This window comes from Podarcis cretensis, assembly GCF_951804945.1.
Source record: "Podarcis cretensis genome assembly, chromosome: 6".
NCBI classification, from domain to species: domain Eukaryota; kingdom Metazoa; phylum Chordata; class Lepidosauria; order Squamata; family Lacertidae; genus Podarcis; species Podarcis cretensis.
In genome coordinates this window covers 99,419,981-99,438,060 of record NC_137175.1, presented here as the reverse complement: position 1 = coordinate 99,438,060, position 18,080 = coordinate 99,419,981, and the positions used below count along the sequence as shown (strand labels likewise).

General features: G+C 45.7%; 1 long non-coding RNA gene across 1 annotated transcript in view; it reads right to left on the bottom strand.

Moving 5' to 3' along the window:
* Positions 1-11,099, bottom strand: part of LOC307218963 — a 32,732-nt gene extending 21,633 nt beyond the window's left edge. Inside the window, exon 1 of the long non-coding RNA XR_013840195.1 lies at positions 10,760-11,099. This is a non-coding gene — a long non-coding RNA (uncharacterized lncRNA). The remainder of the gene's footprint in view (positions 1-10,759) is intronic.
* Between the last annotated feature and the right edge of the window lie 6,981 nt (positions 11,100-18,080).

Genomic DNA, 18,080 nt, shown 5'->3' with positions numbered 1-18,080 from the left:
GCCTGGGCCCCAGGAGTTGGTGCCAGTGCACAGAGCTTTGGCTAATGGGAGTGCCTGTCACTGGAAAATGTGTGAGACAGGGCAAGTGCCCCTGCTTTGAAGGACCTGGTCCACACCACCATGGAACGCCTCCCAGACAGTCCTGGACTTACAGAAGCCATCCAGGATTCGGATTTAGAATCATAGAATCATAGAATCACAGAATCATAGAGTTGGAAGAGACCACAAGGGCCATCGAGTCCAACCCCCTGCCAAGCAGGAAACACCATCAGAGCACTCCTGACATATGGTTGTCAAGCCTCTGCTTAAAGACCTCCAAAGAAGGAGACTCCACCACACTCCTTGGCAGCAAATTCCACTGTCAAACAGCTCTTACTGTCAGGAAGTTCTTCCTAATGTTTAGGTGGAATCTTCTTTCTTGTAGTTTGGAACCATTGCTCCGTGTCCGCTTCTCTGGAGCAGCAGAAAACAACCTTTCTCCCTCCTCTATGTGACATCCTTTTATATATTTGAACATGGCTATCATATCACCCCTTAACCTCCTCTTCTCCAGGCTAAACATGCCCAGCTCCCTTAGCCGTTCTTCATAAGGCATCGTTTCCAGGCCTTTGACCATTTTGGTTGCCCTCCTCTGGACACGTTCCAGTTTGTCAGTGGCCTTCTTGAACTGTGGTGCCCAGAACTGGACACAGTACTCCAGGTGAGGTCTGACCAGAGCAGAATACAGTGGCACTATTACTTCCCTTGATCTAGATGCTATACTCCTATTGATGCAGCCCAGAATTGCCTTGGCTTTTTTAGCTGCCGCGTCACACTGTTGGCTCATGTCAAGTTTGTGGTCAACCAAGACTCCTAGATCCTTTTCACATGTACTGCTCTCAAGCCAGGTGTCACCCATCTTGTATTTGTGCCTCTCATTTTTTTTTTTTTTGCCCAAGTGCAATACTTTACATTTCTCCCTATTAAAATTCATCTTGTTTGTTTTGGCCCTGTTCTCTAATCTGTCAAGGTCGTTTTGAAGTGTGATCCTGTCCTCTGGGGTGTTAGCCACCCCTCCCAGTTTGGTGTCATCTGCAAATTTGATCAGGATGCCCTTGAGTCCATCATCCAAGTCGTTGATAAAGATGTTGAATAAGACGGGGCCCAAGACAGAACCCTGTGGCACCCCACTAGTCACTCTTCTCCAGGATGAAGAGGAACCATTGATGAGCACCCTTTGGGTTCGGTCAGTCAGCCAGTTACAAATCCACTGAGTAGTAGCATAGTCAAGTCCGCATTTTACCAGCTTCTTTACAAGAATATCATGGGGCACCTTGTCAAATGCCTTGCTGAAATCAAGGTAGGCTACATCCACTGCGTTCCCTTCATCTACCAGGCTTGTAATTCTGTCAAAAAACGAGATCAGGTTAGTCTGACATGACTTATTTTTCAGAAATCCATGCTGACTATTGGTGATCACAGTATTCCTTTCTAGGTGCTCACAGACTGTTTGCTTAATGATCTGCTCCAGAATCTTCCCTGGTATTGATGTCAGACTGACTGGGCGGTAATTATTTGGGTCCTCTCTTTTCCCCTTTTTGAAAATAGGGACAACATTTGCCCTCCTCCAGTCTGCCGGGACTTCGCCTGTTCTCCAGGAATTCTCAAAGATGACTGCCAGTGGTTCTGAGATCACATCTGCCAGTTCTTTTAATACTCTTGGATGTAGTTCATCTGGCCCTGGAGACTTGAATACATCTAGACTAGCCAAGTATTCTTGTACTATCTCCTTAGTTATTCTGGGCTGTGTTTCCTCTGCTGAATCTTTTGCTCCAAATTCTTCAGGTCAGGCATTGTTTTCTTTATCGGAGAAGACTGAGGCAAAGAAGGCATTGAGGAGTTCAGCCCTTTCTGTGTCCCCTGTTTGCATTTCACCATCTTCTCCTCTGAGTGACCCCACGGTTTCTTTGTTCTTCCTTTTGCTATGAACATACCCATAAAAGCCTTTTTTGTTGCTTTTAACCTCTCTAGCAAGCCTGAGTTCATTCTGTGCTTTAGCTTTTCTGACTGTCTACACGTGCTGGCTATTTGTTTGAATTCCTCTTTGGTGGTTTCCCCCCTTTTCCATTTTTTGTACACATCCTTTTTTAAACCTAACTCAGTTAAAAGTTCTTTAGATAGCCACCCTGGCTTCTTTAGGCACCTTCCATGTTTCCGTCTCATTGGTATTGCCTGAAGTTGTGCTTTTACTATCTCCCTCTTAACAAACTCCCAGCCATCATGAACTCCCTTTCCTTTCAGTATTACTGTCCATGGGATCTCACCCAGCACTTCCCTTAGTTTTATGAAGTCGGCTTTCTTAAAGTCAAGAAATTGAGTCCTAGTATGCTTGGCTGCTCCTTTCCGCTGTATAGTAAACTTCAGAAGAGCATGATCACTCGCGCCTAATGATCCTTCCACTTCTACCCCACTAACCAGGTCATCAACATTGGTTAGGACCAGATCTAAAATGGATGTTCCTCTTGTTGCTTCTCCCACTTTCTGGACAACAAAGTTGTCTGCAAGGCCAGTGTTTGACCTTATGCTCTTGGCTGAATTTGACATCCAGCAAATATCCGGGTAATTGAAGTCCCCCATTACTACTATCTCCCTTCCTTTTGCATGCTTGGCCATCTGTTCCAGGAAGGCATCATCTATGTCCTCCGTTTGGCTTGGGAATCTATAGTAAACTCCCACAATGAGGTCACTGTTATTCTTCTCTCCCTTAATTTTGACCCAAATGCTCTCACTTTGGCTTTGAGGTTCTAAATCTTGGATCTCTTCACAGGTATACACATCCCTGACATATAACGCCACTCCTCCTCCTTTCTTGCCTGGTCTGTTTCTCTGAAATAGATTGTATCCCTCCATTATTACATTCCAATCGTGGGACTTATCCCACCAGGTTTCAGTGATGCCTATTATGTCATATTTAGTTTGCTGTACCAAGAGCTCAAGCTCATCTTGTTTATTTCCCATGCTTTGCGCATTAGTGTACAGACATTGAAGTCCATTAATCATTCCCCCGTGTCTCTTATTTAAGGATTTTTTTCCTCCCACCACTAGGTCTGCATGCTCTTTGCTCCATTTGGTCTATGACATTTGGATGATCGTCTTCATCAATTGATAGACTCCTACCTTCAGGAGCACTGTCTCCCTCCCCCACATTAGTCAGTTTAAAGCCCTCCTGATGAGGTTTCTGAGATTTTTGGCAAAAACATTCCTCCCAACCGTTGTGAGGTGCAGCCCGTCGCTTGCCAGAAGTCTATCTTCAAGAAACTGCAGTCCATGATCTAAGAATCCAAACCGTTCCTGTTTACACCATTTGCGAAGCCAGCTGTTCACTTCCACTATTTTTCCCTCTCTCCCTGGGCCACGTCGTTCAACTGGGAGGACAGATGAGATGACAATTTGTGCATTTAATTGCTACAATTTCCTGCCCAGAGCCTCGTAGTCTCTTTTGATCTTCTGGAGGCTATTGCTTGCAGTGTCATTGGTTCCCACATGAACCAAGAGGAAGGGGTATTTGTCAGTGGGTTTTATGATTCCTTGCAGTCGTTCAGTTACATCTTGGATCTTAGCCCCGGGAAGACAGCACACTTCCCGAGACATCTTGTCAGGCCCACAGATCACTGCTTCTGTTCCCCTCAGTAGGGAATCGCCTATCACCACTACACGCCTCCTCTTAGGTTTGGTCGGGGTTCTTCCGTGAGCTGTCCGTTCCAAGGTCGCCTGCGCATTCCCTGAGGACTGACTTTGCTGCTCGTCTTCATATACCTGATCAACTGTAATGAGGGAGAGATCCTCAAATGGAGTCTGCTCTTCGTCTTCCATGCTAGGGGAGAGGACCTCAAAGCGATTGTGTATTTCTAAACAATCAGAGCGAACCCTGGGCCTCCTACTTCTTTGAGTCACGTTTCTCCATATATCTGGCTCCTGTGTTGGTGAACTAGCCTCCTTCTCAGGGGAGTCCCCTGTCTCCTCCTTGGTGGAGACGGTGTGCTCTGTTGCTTCCAAGAAGAGCTCCAGCTCTCTAATTCTTTGGAGCGTAGCTACACGTTCCTCCAGTTGCTGGACTTTGTCTTTTAAGAGGGCAATCAACATGCAATTGCTGCAGGTAAAGCTGCCTGCAACCTTTGGCAAGATGGCAAACATTGCGCAGGAACCGCAGGCAACTGCAGCTGTTCCCTCACTCTCCATCTTGAGAACGTGTCATTGGGGGTGGCTACAGCGGTCCTCCATCATAAGAAGCGTGCAGACAGGACAAATAACTCCCCACCCAAAAACCCAAGGTCTCCCCCAACAAACGTTTGAGACTAGCTCCCCTAAATCTAAAAGATGGATCAAACCCTGCAAGGTCTGATAAGCTCCTCCCACAGCTAATCACCTGCCTCAGCAGAAACCCTTCCCACTCTGACCTTTGCACAGGGAGAGCAGCTAATCAGCCACAAAGAAACACACACACACATGAGAAAAACCCTTTTTGCTCCTTCTTCAGCTGCTGCCCTGATTTGATCCTGGAATGTCTCACTTTTCCTTCCTCTTTTCTTCAGATAAATGTTGGAGGGTATGGAGTTACGCAACCCCCCAAGCCAGGGAGATAAGTAACTCTATAACCTTTAGAAGACATCTAAAGGCAGCCCTGTATAGGGAAGTTTTTTTAATGTTTTATTGTGTTCTTATATATGTCAGAAGCCACCCAGAGTGGCTGAGGCAACACAGCCAGATGGGTGGAATATTTATTATTATTATTATTATTATTATTATTATTATTATTATTATTAATGGAATAGGACATCCCTATTTTCATCAAAGAAATATTGGAATTCAGTGTGCCATCCAGTTAAGCCATCTCTTTAAATCTGCATACTTCATAAGACCGATAAATGTCATTGATCAATACTAGCTGGTCACAAATGGTCTTATAATTGCTACTGTGGTATTTTCATAATCCCACACATATAACAGGCAGCTCCATTGTCAGATATATATGTGGCAGAAACAGTACTCATAGCAGTTTACAATAAAATATAAAAATAAATGCATCTAAAAACAGAAGTAAACCATATAAAATGAACCATTTAAAACACACAAACAACAGAGCAGGTGTCCAGTATAAGCGATATAAGTAAGACCAATCTAGTTATCAGTACTGAAGGCCTCTTGGGTCAGTTTTACACCTGGGATGGCTAACCTGAGCCCTCCAGATGTCACTGGACTGTTATTCTTTAAATGGAAGGTGTCATGTTGTGGTGGAACAATGTCACATATTTATGAGACAATTTCCCAAAAATATCCAGGGTGGGAGGGGGAGAAGGAGGAGAGAATAGCTCTTGGTAGTTGTGCATCCATTTGCCCCACACTGGCTGCAGGGCTGCCCAGAGCCAAACCACTTAGAGCAGGATGGTCCAACATGTGGCTCAAGAACCCCTTGAGGCCTTTTGGGGGGTGGGAGCCTCAGCAACATTTGACACACACAACCCCACAGCCCTTACGCTGCCTTCCCAAAGCCAGGTAAATGAGGCTCGAGGCTCTGGCAGGATCCTAGAGCCCTCTCACCTTCTTCCCAAGCTGGGAAAATGCTAACTAGGCTTTGAGAAGGAGGACGTAGATCTCTAGGACTCTGTCAGAGCAGCTCACTTAGCTGGCTTTGGGAAGGCAGCTCGAGGGCTGGGTGGGAATCAGATTTGGGCCTTATCCTCCCCCCCCCCCCCCGCCGCCATGACAGGGAAGTGTGAGGCCCACAGGTTCTGTGTCAAAAGTATTCTTGCGGCCCACTTGGTATGAAAAGTTGGACCACCCTAAAGGAGGTAACCTACACTTCGAACTGGGCTCAAGTATGTATCAGGAGCCAATAGATTTTGTGTAATATTGGGTTAATCTGCTTTGAATAATGGATCACTAAGAGTACCCTGGCATTCTCTGCCAGCAACAGCTTCCTTGCACCCTTCAAAGGCAATGCCAACACAAAACACAGAGAGGACCTGGATGTGACCAAAGCATTTGTGACTGTGACCACATCTGCATTCTTGATGATGCATTCCTAAACGATGCAAAATAATTCCTGGCCAAAGCTACAACCCACTCTCCAGTTGCCACCATACCCAGAACAGGCTGAATATCCTTTCCCAGATGATTTTTCCTTATAACCAAAAGTTTCTGTTTTCATCTAGCCCAAGTCCCAATTTGTTAGTTCAGAAATTATCACGAAATGAATATATGTATTCATATAAGGCCTGCCTGCCTGAAGCATGGTGGCAGGGAGGGGTCAGAATGGTGAATGCATCAACATCAAAATTGCTAGTACTGTTTTTAAATAGCAAAGTGCAGGGGGAACCTGGCCCACCCTACAAGAGAAAAACCACAGCAACTAATATTTCAGTTGTATGCAACCTGAAATACCTCAGAGATCTATTTCACTGCTGAATCATGTTTTGGGTTTGTGGGTGGGGATTTAGAAGCCTGTTGCCCAGGTGGTTCTGCAGTGAAAGTGTGTGCTCTTCAGTTACAAATTTGCTATTTATTTACAATGCACTCTTAATCTGCAAGATACTTTAATAAGTCACAATTACTACCATTTTACAGATTTGGAACTGAGGTTGAGGGACAGAGAGGGTGCATGGCAGCAGTAGCATAGGAAGGGGGATGGAGGGGGCGGGCTGCCCTGGGTGCCACTCTGGGAGAGGTGACAAGATGGCCCCTGCCTCCCTCCAGCTGTAGAGCGGCCGAGGGCGCCTGCAGTCCATATGGGCGCCACTCATGCGGCATCCATACGGGTTGCTGCTCTCACGTGCGGTGGCCGTATGGGCTGCCGCGTGTGCGCAGTCCGTACGGGCTGCCGCTCGCATGGCAGCCTATACAGTCGCTGCACAAGCAGCAGCCCGTACGGCCGCCATGTGCCAGCGGCATATTCCATTTGGATGGAGTGTGCACGTGTGGGAATGGCAGAGTTAGGACCTCATCACAGGCTTCCTGAATCCAAGGACAATTGCAGGTTGGACTGGAACCATCATCCCTGAGACCTGCAGGTATAGGGTGGTATAAAAATTTAATAAATGATAAATAATAATAATCCAGTTCATGGCAATCTGGCAAGGTGCCGGATGAAAGATGAAGATGGGCGTGGGAGGATGGATTCTGCCCCAAATTCTTTTCCTATCTGCTACTGTTGGGCTCATTTAGTGAGTCACACAAACCCAACAGATCAATAGCGACTCATGCAATTCACATTTTGTATGGCTGATGATGCCTTTGACATCATCTCTGGAACTGCCTTGTAATTTAAACTGGAATGTTGCCATTTGACTCTTACAGTAAAGACGTAATAGACATAAAATGAAAACCTCTTTATCTCTCTTGTGTGGGTGGGAATCCCTAAGATAAGGTAGTGCATTATCAGAAGTATGTTATAGTGATATGTGGAAAAGAAAACAGGAACCACTCTTTTTAGAAAGAGAAGCAAGCTGTAAACATCAAAACAACAGATCCTCCAGAACTGGATGGTTGCCCCGGTCTGACTTTAGCATAGGATGAATGCCAAACAGAAACAACCTTTAAAAGAAATGCAGCCAGGCTACCTGACAATCATATAAAATAATGGTTTTCGCACTGTCTGCTTAGTAACTCTGTAGAAGCCTATCAGGGACTTCTCAAGCTGCAAATCAGATGGTGAAAGGCAGCTTGTCCACTATTTCCATCTTTCTCCTCTTTGCAGCTGCAGGGAGTATATTGAAGAAGAAGAGTTTGGATGAAGAAGAGTTTGGATTTGATACCCCGCTTTATCACTACCCAAAGGAGTCTCAAAGCGGCTAACATTCTCCTTTCCCTTCCTCCCCCACAACAAACACTCTGTGAGGTGAGTGGGGCTGAGAGACTTCAGAGAAGTGTGACTGGCCCAAGGTCACCCAGCAGCTGCATGTGGAGGAGCGGAGACGCGAACCCAGTTCCCCAGATTACGAGTCTACCGCTCTTAACCACTACACCACACTGGCTCTCATGTGCAGAGTTTGTGCAGGATGATGGTGAGGATCCAGCATTCAAACCCTTCCTCTGTAACACCAGCTGTGATATCAGGCTCACAAGGCCTGAAGGTAGAAATCTGCAAGCCACTGCAGATGTAGAAGGTAACAACAGATCTTTTCCTCACCTCTGCCAGCCTTTAAAGGAAGCACGAGCCAATTCACAGAACAGCTGACAAGTGGCATTGGGTAAACCAATAAGCCCCTGGTTACATGTAAATCACTGCAAAGCCTACATTCTCAGCCACAAACCAAGGCCTCTAGGAAGCAGGGAAAACAACAGCCGGCACTTTGTTTGCTTAGCTATATTTCATACCACACTGTGGCACGAAAGCTTGCCCAAGCAGGTAGAATGGATGCTTCTCCCTGATGTGCTACCATGGGGAGCCCAGCAGAAAAGGCTGGATGTTACTCCAGAGACAATAATCAGAGAAGCAAATGAGGTGTTCAGGGAGCAATCCACTTTCACGGGCGAACTAGTTCAGTCAGACATGGGATGAAATTGCTCACCATCAGTGCAGAGCCACCAGCATTTCACATGATCGCTATATGAGTCTCTTTATAAATCTGTTTTATGGACTTCCGCAGTATAATACATGTGGTAGTGTAGAGCAGCCTACTGAAAACACATAGGCATGGTGCAGACAGCTGCCTGCATTTTTATGCCACCTCATGCCACCCTTCTCCCATAGTACAATGGAAAGCTGAATCTTTCTACTCCAAGCCCGAGACTTGCTCTCCTCACCCTGCTCATTCTCACATGTACAATACATGTACAATATGTGTCGGGCGCAACAGGAAAATAAGGGGTTCATTTAGACAAGTCCCATTGAAAATTGCAAACACTATAAACAGCTCATTGTTCTTTTCTAATCAAGCACTTTTGTTCTGCCATCAGCAACTGACTGCACTTTCTCTCTACACTTCAAAATTGCTTCTTTTGAAGCATTGCAGCCCTTTCTGCTTTCTTCAGTGGGTTTTGCCAGGCAAAATTATGCTTCTCTGTCCAACTGAAGCGACTTATCTTTGCCATTTTTGTAAGTGAAAATGGATGGGGTTCTGAGTCATATTTGTTTGCGTAGTAAGATACTGGAGGAAGCAATGTTTCATGCAGAAATGACCAATTTGCAGATGTGCCCACCAAAACTGGCAGTAAAGAAGCTGCCTCATCGTCAAAATGACCCCTCTAGCCATTTGCTGTCAGTCCTGACTAGCAGACCCAATCCAAGACCTCAGGTGGGAGTCTTTCCTACTATTTGTAACTTACAACTGTTTTCTCAAGGAAGCTTGAGACCTTTTACAAACACAAAGCACATACATCCTGCCTGCCCTGAGTTACCCAGGTCAGACGTTTGGGGCACCTTCATATGGCAATCTTGGCTGCACACCCACAATACATTTAAAACCCCAAGAATCCTGAGAACTGTAGTTTGTTAAGATGCTGGGAGGGGCAAACTATAGTTCCCATGATTCTTTGGGGAAGTGCTGTAAAAAACTTACATGCATGAGCAGTACCAGCTCCGCAGTAAGTGGCTGCTTATTGCACCCTCTAAGTCTTGGACTCACTGTGGACTCTGTGTTGCTCACAGGTAAGTCGATGAAGAGACAAGCACACAGGAAGGACAGCACTGTAGATTTATTGAAACATAAAGCTGCCTTTGAAAGCTGTAGCCTTCTGTTGCCTTCCTCCCTTCTCCCTCCAGAACCCCTGGAACAGGCGTGGGGGATCTGTTTCACCCCGAGGGTGCGGAACCTTCTGGGAGCTCCATGCCTGTGGCAGATGTGGCCAGAGGCAAAACAGCAACAACACCCCAGCCACGCAAAAGCCAGATCCCAGCCCCTGCATCTCCCCAGACAAGAGGCACAATCATTCTTCATGAGCGTGGCCTGCGGAGAAGCTGTGTTCTGGGGCAGATAAAAGGGCGCAGAGAGCTGTGCTTGGCCTCCAGGCCTGAAGCTTCCCACACTCCTGCTGTTTCCAGTCCCTGCTCCACGTTATAAGGCTCATTATTCCTCCGCAGCAGGGGGTTGGACTAGAGGACCCTCAGGGTTCCCCACCTATACAATTCTAAGATTCTAGAAGGCTGCATACACACCATGCATTTAATGCAAGCCCCCAATAACAATGGGAACTGTAGTTTCCCCCTCACGGCACCAGAACTCCACCACTCACTAACAAACGTCAGTTCCCAGGATTCTGGGGTGGGGGGATATGCCAAAAGTGCAGGCAATGTAGGTGGGGAAGGACTGCGATAGGATGGCTGGAAGCTAAAAATGCATCAGGGCCTCAGGCAGAGTCCTCCTTTTGTGGTGCAGCCTCCATGTTAGTTGACTCCTGACACTGATAGCCTTCCTTAAGCACCTGGGTGTACAGAAGGCTTTCTGCTGTTCTTCTCTGGGCAACCTGCGCGCTCTGCTTTGTTTTCTTTGCAAAGTCCCCCCTTGCTTCTCAGAGAAGATGGTGGTGCCATTTAGTATTCAGTTCACACATTTTCTTTCCTGTTTTTCTCTGGACTGAAATCATTAAACCAGAATTGGCCTGTCAGTCTTCTGCAGTTTCCTCCTCTCCCTTCCGCACCCTCTTTCATCTGTCAATTCCCCTTCAATTTATTCTCCTTTTTTGTGCGTGCATGTCTCTCCACTCACCTTATATGACAGTTCACTTCTCTCTAAAGCATGAAACAGAAATCTTCCCCTTACTGTTCCCTAATTTTGCTCCTTACCTCTTTCAGTCCTGCAGGTATATCTGTTATACTGAGCAAGGAACAAGAGGTGATGGTTCTGAATTTGCTGAACATGGTAGCAGCCATTTTGTCCTGTCCGGACTCCATTTTGGGAACCAAAACTTGCTCTCAGTAAAGTAGCATGAACTGGAGTAAGTGTATTCAGTGCTTCCTTCCCAGTATACGCAGGTTCAGTATGTCACTTGCTGGGAGCCAGTTTATGGGTTTTATTGGTCTACCTGCCTGTCCTTATGCCTAAATGCAAATTTGAGGTTTACAAAATGGTTATTTCACTTTGGTGTGTGATGTTTTTATTTATTTATTTATTAAAGTTATCCATTCTGAAGGAAATCAGCCCTGAGTGCTCACTGGAAGGACAGATTGTGAAGCTGAGGCTCCAATACTTTGGCCACCTGATGAGAAGAGAAGACTCCCTGGAAAAGACCCTGATGTTGGGAAAGATGGAGGGCACAAGGAGAAGGGGGCGACAGAGGACAAGATGGTTGGACAGTGTTCTCGAAGCTACCAGCATGAGTTTGACCAAACTGGGGGAGGCAGTGGAAGACAGGAGTGCCTGGCGTGCTCTGGTCCAGGGGGTCACGAAGAGTCGGACACGACTGAACGACTAAACAACAACAAAAATTATATGCCACCTTTCATCTGAAGAGCTCAGGCAGGTCACAGCATAAAAATACAAGATAAAAACACAAAACTCATAATAAAAACAAGAACAAAAACAAAGCAACCCCCCAACACATTTCAAAGGGTACTTAATGGACCCAAGGCCTGTTTGAAGAGGAACGTTTTGACCTGGCGCCTAAAGGCGTATAATGAAAGGCATTCCACTTTACTCAACTCTAACTGGCCCAGATATATTATCTTACTATGAAGAAGGAATTTCAGAGTTTTAAAAAGAGATAAGGCAATGTCACTAATACTTGATGGCTGCATAGAATATAAGTGGGCCAGTGTGGTTGGAATCATTTTGGATTTGATGAAGTGAACTTTTCCTAATATACAGGTTTGTGGTGCTGCGCTTCATAAAATCCCAATGTACCCAAAAATGGAATAAAGGCATCTAGCCAAACTACATGTTATGTTATTCATACTTTTTTTAGAGTATGCTTGAACTTTCTAGATTTATTTTTAAGAAAAAGCAGCTGTAGGGCCTTGATCTGGAATCATACACTCCAAGTGACCTGTTTTAAGTGGGGCATACCGGATCACAGAAGGCTTCTGTTTGGATCCCGGAATGGTTTTTTGGTCTGGAGCTCTGGTGCAAGTCACTTGCTCGAGCGCAAGTCAGCAGCGTCTTCCTGGCTGGCACTCTGGGACGACCCTGCTGACAATTGCCAGAGCGCCTGATCAAAAGGTGAGTCTCTCCTGACGTCCCATAGGAAAAGGATTCGTGTGATTTAAAATAGACATATACTGTGCTCGCTTCGGCAGCACATATACTAAAATTGGAACTAAAATAGACATATACTGTACTGTAAACACACACACAGAGTGAAATTGCTTTGAGATACTTGGAGAGTGATTCCCTGCCCCACTTTCACAGGGCCACAGGGAAATGACATGGTGGGGGGAATGAGGTGTTCCTTACCTTTTAAATACAAGTCAAAGTGTTTAAGTCAAAAGACAGGAGGGGGTGGAGTGAGTGTTTTGTGTGAATACACCTAGCTTAAAGGCATTAAAAACTACTAGAAAGGCTTACATGCACTTTTAAAGCTTTGTTTGTAATTCTAACTTCAGCAAAATCTTCCGGGGTACCACAATACGCTGACAGGGCAGAAAGAGGCATCTGTCTCAGAGACATGCAGCTAGAGCGTGCTCTTTTGTTTTCCATCAGTCAAATGGACCATAATAGAGCCTGATGGGCAACACTGTCACATAACCAAAGCAGCTCTGCTTTTAGGTTTGATCCAGGAAAAGCTCCTCACTGTTCACTTCCCCAGGAGGTCTGTGTAATATCTGAACAGACACTGCAAGGCTTAGGGATGGGAGATCTTCCACTTTTGGTCTCTTCAAATCTCTTTTCTGATGAGAGCAGTTTTTGCATCTCATTTGGAAACCAAGGACCCAGAGTCTGCAGGAAGAATGGGGAGGCACACAATGCCAGATGCTTGAAGTCCAGTGTGAAGTTTCCATAGTCTGTGTTGATTTGGGAAGCCATGTCATCAGCTGGTGTTGGTCCACTGTGCTTCATGAAGTCCAGGGTCAACACAGCCGTCTACCAGGAGATTTTGGAGCACTTTATGCTTCCGCAGACGAGCTTTATGGGGATGCTGACTTCATTTTCCAGCAGGACTTTGGCAGCTGCCCACACTGCCAAAAGTACCATAACCTGGCTCTATGCCCATGGGATTACTGTGCTTGATTGGCCAGCAAACTCGCCAGACCTTAACCCCATAGAGAATCTATGGGGCATTGCCAAGAGAAAGATGAGAGACATGAGACCGAGCAATGCAGAAGAGCTGAAGACTGCTATTGAAGCTTCCTGGTCTTCCATAACACCTCAGCAGTGCCACATGCCACGCCGCATTGAGGCAGTAATTGATGCAAAAAGTGCCCAAACCAAGTACTGAGTACATATGCATGCTTCTACTTCTCAGAGGTCCAATATTGCTCTATGTGCAGTCCTTGTTTTGCTGGTTTCATTTAATATTCTAATTTTCTGAGATTGTTAATTTGGGCTTTTCATCAGCTGTATGCCCTGATCATCACAATTATAACAAATAAAGGCTTGACATATCTCGCTTTGCATGTCATGAGTCTATCTCATATATTAGTTTCACCTTTTAAGTTGAATTACGATATTCTAATTTTCCGAGTTTCAGCTGTATATGCATATTTGTACGTATTGCTTTGCTGAAGACCTGCTCTGCAAAATCAGGAAAAATGTGATGTTTGAAAAATGACTGCATTTCAGTTTGCATATTGTTTTGGGACGTGAGAACTAGATAGATACACCTTTAGATGTGAAATGAATTGAATTCCTCCATCCTTAGTGGGAATGTCCAGTTTGGAGGCGACGGTAGAATTCTCTGCATGCACCTCTATACTTCCACGATTGTTAAAGCATGCGGCAGATACATGGCACACAGCACCCTCTAGCTCTTTCACATACATACATGCAGTCACACACCAGACATGCAGGCATGTGTGCATGCACACACATACACCCACAAAACCAACATTTCCAGAAATCTCCATTCCCTCACTAGGATCTCTAATGAGCAGGCAGAGTGATCTCTCATCTCCAGCCTGAGCGCTAAGCACCACAGCACTAAGATCAGACATGCCTGCTTTTTAGAGAAAGATCAGGCAGAGAGCTTATCTTGGATCTTAGCGCTGCTGTTGCACATAATGCTAAGATTAAAGATAAAGAGATCCCTCTGCCTGCTCTTTAAGGGCAAAAGGCAGGATTTCAGCTCACAGCCACCACATTGCTGGCTGGCGTGCAGGTGGGGAGGACAGCCTCCCGGTGATCAGATGAAAAGGAGAGAAATAGTTGGGTCATCAACTTACTGGTGTCCCCAACAGCCAAATCTCAGAATGACTTCATCTCACTTGATTCACTTGGATATTAAATAGCATGAGGGACATGATGTTAACTGTGCAGATCTTCAGAGGTCATTGACTTAGTCAATTTGTATGGGTCTTATGTTCAGAGTATGTCTCTTCAGTCACAAAAGTCTCTGTGAGAGGGAAAAGATCCTGGCTTTCTAAATTTATATTCATAGCAACAATATCCTTGCTCTGCTAGGGACCATTGGCTCCCTATGGCAACAGAACTATGTACTCAGCATGGAAGGAGAAATATGCTGGGGAGGGTCAATAGGACAAATACCTGTGAAAAAGCTACCTATCTCCTGAAGGATGAGGGACTGCATTAATTCCAGCAAGTTAAAGTCAGGAACACAGAGAAATGAACCTCCTACTGTTATTTATACCCATCTCCTTTACCCATGTTTTTCTCATATTTTCCTTACATCCAGGATATGATATTTCCACCTCTTCTGCCGGATGGCATTCTCCTTCAAATCCCACCTTGAGTCGTTCTTCACACAATTTACCTTATATACCCCTGACTTTTGCTTACCCTGTCTCCCTTCTCCCAGTTCATTTCTACCTTGTGTAGGTTACTTTAAAGAGGAATTACCAGGACTTGCGTCACTTGATCTATAATATCATATCTCACATAATAAGATTCTCCCCCCACCTCCTCACTGCCCCGTCCTTGCTAACTCCTTCGCCTGCTTGGCTGGAAAACTAGTGTGGCGCTGCTGATAACAGTCTTTGCAGAACTGTAATTATATCACAATCGTAAAAGATGTGTGCCTTAATCCCTTCATGAAGGGAAGAAGAGCGGTACCTCGGGTTACAGACACTTCAGGTTACAGATGCTTCAGGTTACAGACTCCACTAACCCAGAAATAGTACCTCGGATTAAGAACTTTGCTTCAGGATGAGAACAGAAATCTTGCACAGGCGGCGCAGTGGCAGTGGGAGGCCCCATTAGCTAAAGTGGTCTTCAGGTTAAGAAGAATTTCAGGTTAAGAACGGACCTCCAGAACGAATTAAGTTCTTAACCCGAGGTACCACTGTATATGAATGCAAACACACACACACACACACACACACACACACACACACACAGACACACACACACAACCTTCCAGTTATTTCTATAATCAGATTTTCATTACAGCAACGGCCCAAAAAAGTTCAGTAAATCATGCCTCAAAGCATTTACCCTCTGAAAAATATTATCTAAATCAAAGAAAGGGGTTGGAATAGATGATCCTTGGGCCCTTCCAACTGCAATTCTATGGTTCCATGATAAGATTAAAGCCCTGCCCAAGTCCTCTAGTTAACATACTGTTTTCCCTCTCATTTGTTTTCAACACTCCCCACATTTCAAGTCTATCGACACCAAATGATTAAACGTCTATTTTTGATCCTTTTTTATTCTTTACACCATCTGTGCTGCCTTTCCCTGCCCCCCTCTAAAGCCCACACTTGCTCTCTTCTTCCTTCAGACTACTTTTTAAAGCCCTGGTAAAAGCTCTGGGGACGCAGGTGGCGCTGTGGGTTAAAGCCTCAGCGCCTAGGGCTTGCCGATCGAAAGGTCGGCGGTTCGAATCCCTGCGGCGGGGTGCGCTCCCGCTGCTCGGTCCCAGCGCCTGCCAACCTAGCAGTTCGAAAGCACCTCGGGGTGCAAGTAGATAAATAGGGACCGCTTACCAGCGGGAAGGTAAACGGCGTTTCCGTGTGCGGCTCTGGCTCGCCAGAGCAGCGATGTCACGCTGGCCACGTGACCCGGAAGTGTCTCCGGACAGCGCTGGCCCCTGGCCTCTTAAGTGAGATGGGCGCACAACCCCAGAGTCTGTCAAGACTGGCCCGTACGGGCAGGGGTACCTTTACCTTTACCTTTAAAAGCTCTGGGTATCTGCGCAAAGCAGGGCTGTGCTGCCCCAGGGAGTCGGCTGCCTCAGGCAGATGGATGTTGGGGGGGGGGGAACACCAGCTGCTCCCAGTACGTACTCCCAGTCTGAACCCTCTCAGCTACCTGCCTTGCACTCCCTAAGCGACACAGCTGCCTTCAGGCATGGTGAAGGATGCTGTCCCTCTTGCCAGAATAAGATTCAGTTGCCAGTCTGGTCAGAGGCTGTAAGTGGAAGGGGGACAGGGACGCCATCTTGCTCTTTGCCTAAGGATGCAAAATGTCTTAAGCCAATGCTGTGCCAAAATAACCCAAACTCTGAAGAAAGAAGTTCCAGCTTCTGGTATCAGAATAAGCAATGTATGTGAATCAAACACATTTGAATATATTTGTGCTTGTTTTGGAGTCATCATTTGAAAAAGAACCTGGAATATTTTTGCTCTGAGACCAACAGACATGTTGATTTAGTATCCATAGCATGAAAAACCCAGACTCTACAATTACCAAATGACTAGGACTGCAATTGTATACCTGGGAGTAAGCCCCATTTATTTCAGTACTTGTGCATGGACATGTCTAGGCATTTGTGCTGTAAATTTTTAAAAACCATAAATTTGTATTCTGCCCTTCATTCAAAAATCAAAGCGTGCTTCACAACATAAAAATACAAAATGGCAACACTAAATACATAATAAAAACAAGCAGACAAAAACCCTTCCCACAAGCACATTTTAATCAGACAGTTTAATCATTCTGACAGTTTCCCTCAGCTGGCTCTCTTTTTGTGTGTGAGGGGGGAAATGAATGGCAAAGCCTCTTGCCCTTGGCTGAAAATAGCCTCCCCTCAGAATCCATGTTGAAGCCTCTCTATTAGCTGCAGGAAGGTGAAACAAAGAATATGCACTCCCTGCTTGTTTCTTGAGGAATTATCTAATTCCTCTTCTAACTCTTTCCCCCTCCAAGATAAATGCATGGAAGAAAATTGTAAATATGATGGAAGGCGGCCTGATCCTGAACCATGAACCTCTTGAGCTTCTCTGGAAACTAGATAGTAGTACTTGCTGTCAGCTACTGAAGCCCAATCCATGTTTATTTTGATATTCTAGCCCACTTATCTGTGTTAAAGACATACTCAAGTGGGCATACAGAATAAAAATATAATAACAAAGGGTAGCTAAGCTACAATTCTAAAAGCAGCAGCAAGAAATCCGTACTGGCAGCAGAACAGCACGACACACCAGGATAAACACACTCAGGATATATATATATATATATGTATGCATACCCTCCAACATTCCTCAGGTGAAAATAGGGACATTTCTCACCCCCCCAACTGACCCTCCTTGAATCCCCATTTCCCCCCCATCCCCCCACCCCCACATTTCCTACCCAAAGAACAGCAAGTGCCACATCCACTTCACCAGTGGGACACAGCACACATGCTCTCTGCTGTTCTGAGAAAACCCCTCTATTTTATTTTATTATTTAATAGATTTCTTAAAAAAATACACACTAACAAATACATTTTAGAAAGGGGCAAGATTGGAAGTGGACACACAAAGTATTTTTTTAAATCACGACTTCTTGCACTCCACTCCTCCTTTCGTCCTGCCCTCTGCCTGCCGCTCAGAGCTGGCACACCATGCAGGGCTGGGCCGCGGTGGCAGGATCCCTCCTCCTCCTCACCCACTCTCCAGCAGCCGCTGTGAGCTGCCCAAGTGAGGAGAGGCAACAGGATGCTTCCTCACTGCTGCCATCACTCAGGACACCCAATTTGGTGGTGGAAACACTGGCAGGGGAAAGAGGGACATTCCAGGATAAAATCAGAAGCTGGGATGGCTTTCATAATTCCAGGACTCTCCCTGGAAAATC